The 2,271-nt window shown below is 36.7% G+C and overlaps 1 protein-coding gene across 3 annotated transcripts in view; it reads left to right on the top strand.

The window, feature by feature from the left end:
• LOC106875084 (protocadherin gamma-A4) overlaps positions 1–2,271 on the top strand; it is a 132,975-nt gene that overhangs the window by 46,750 nt on the left and 83,954 nt on the right. The window lies entirely within an intron of this gene.

Genomic DNA, 2,271 nt, shown 5'->3' with positions numbered 1-2,271 from the left:
ATTTATTTTATTTTTTTATTTTATTTATTGATGAAATGAAATGGCGTGAGATTGGCAGAATCGCTATAAGGGCTGACGAAAAATAAAAATAAAAATAAAAACGCCTTACAATAATTAGTAACTTAACCTATATGAGCTGAGTTCAAGTCCTGCTTGGGACATCTTCAACTTCTCAAGGATCGATAAATAACCACCGTTGACTAACAGTATTTTAAAAATTCTTTTGTTTGTTTCAGTCATTTGAGTCTGGTCATGCTGGAGCATTGCTTTAAAGAGTTTCATAGTCAAAGAAATAGTCCCCAGGACTTATTCTTTGTAAGCCTAGTATTTATTCTATCGGCCTCTTTTGCCGAACCGCTAGGTTACGGATATGTAAAGACACCAACATCGGTTGTCAAGCGATGGTAGAGGAACAAACGCAGACACAAAGACATAAATATATACATATACATATACACGCAAGCTTCTTTCAGTTTCCGTCTACCAAATCCACTCACAAGGCTTTGGTTGCCCAGAGGCTATAGTAGAAGATACTTCCCCAAGGTACCACGCAGTGAGACTGAACTCGGAACCATGTGGTTAGGAAGCAAGCTTCTTACCACACATCCACCGAGAGATATCTTCGAAATCCAATTGACGTATAACTCATCAGTTTCATGGACTGTTCCATATCACCTTTTCTCCTCCCCAAGATCAATCAGTTTCGATAGTGCAACACAAGATGGTCTCTATCGTGTAGACAAAACCGTCATTTTGTAGTTTTGTTTGATATTATTCTTCCTCGTAGGTCTTCATAATCCTCTTTCTCTCTTCCCGTTAATTTTTTCTTCTGTTCACAGTCTCTGTTTTCTAATAATTATGTGGACGAACCATTTTAGTTTTCTCTCCTATCTTTGTTTTGTTTCAGTCATTTGTCTGGCCATGATGGGGCATCGCTTTGAAGGGCTTAGTCGAAAAATCGACCCTAGTACTTGATTTTCTTTTTTTTAATTAATTAAACTTGGTGACTGGGAAGCATACTTCTTACCACATAGCCACGCTTGTACCCATCTTTGATAGTGCTTAAGATTTGTTATCACAGGTTTTTTTTTTCCATTTCCATTTATAATCCTCCACTATAAGTTTATAATCGTCTGCAAATGCTAAACGTCGAGATATATTTCAGTGAACACTTGTATGAAGTCAAAAGCGCGATAAGTGTTTACTCAACGCAAAGGTTATCATAGTCACAAATTCTCTAACTAATCAAGATTAGCCACCACTTCACAGTATCCTATGAAGAAGAACACTGACTCAGTGTACAATTTTCCTCTACTAGCACCGAGGAAAGGAGTTTAAAAATGTATGTAAATTCGTTTAAACTGAATAGAGATAAGTCAGAGCAATTTCAATCGCACAAAAGGTACAACCATGCAAGGGTATAATCCAGTTAAACGACACAAATTTCCTTGGTCGTGCACACATGTATGTGTGTGAGTGCATACAGGGTGGCCCAGAAGTAACCGAACCCTGATTATTGCCAAAAGATATAACTAAATCCAATAGGGCTTGGTTACTTCTGGGCGACCCTCTATCTATCTATCTATCTATCTATCTATCTATCTATCTATCTATCTATCTATCTATCCATCTATCTATGTACACACATATATGCGTTCTCTATAGCTACATAGATAGTATACTTTTGCACTAATATCGAGGAATATGTATGTAGTGTTTTTCAACGGATTCGGCTGTAGATGTTGAAAAATTGATAGTCTGTCACGTGATAAGTGACATGACCGAATGTGTCCATTGCTCCCGAAAGAGATAACGAATAATTTGTGTCTGGAAGTCGACATTAGGTCTGTCTTTTATTTTTTATTTGTTAGAGGCGTGGAACAGTTTATGATGGTATATTTTCCAGGTTTGTAATGCACTGAACCACATCATTCAATAATAATTCTAAAGGACGCATTTGACATCATTGCTTGTTAGACACAAAATTCAACTGAAGGTGAAGTGTAAATTTATTTTGCAGATAAATGGATCATTTTATGTTTCTTTTCCTAGAACACAGTTGATGTCTCACGTCACATGAAATATAAGCATCATATCATTTGCCAAAACAACCATTATGGAATTTGCTGAAGATCGGTGAATACAAATTTCCTGATACTCAAACGACAAAACCACGGTTTAAGAGTTGTTGAAAACATTCTACACATATATATATGTGTGTGTGTGTGTGTGTGTGTGTGTGTGTGTGTGTGTGTGTGTGTGTGTGTGTGT

This window comes from Octopus bimaculoides, chromosome 14 (genome assembly GCF_001194135.2).
Source record: "Octopus bimaculoides isolate UCB-OBI-ISO-001 chromosome 14, ASM119413v2, whole genome shotgun sequence".
NCBI lineage: Eukaryota > Metazoa > Mollusca > Cephalopoda > Octopoda > Octopodidae > Octopus > Octopus bimaculoides.
The sequence above is the reverse complement of the archived record's forward strand: the minus strand, read 5'-3'. Positions and strand labels throughout refer to the sequence as shown.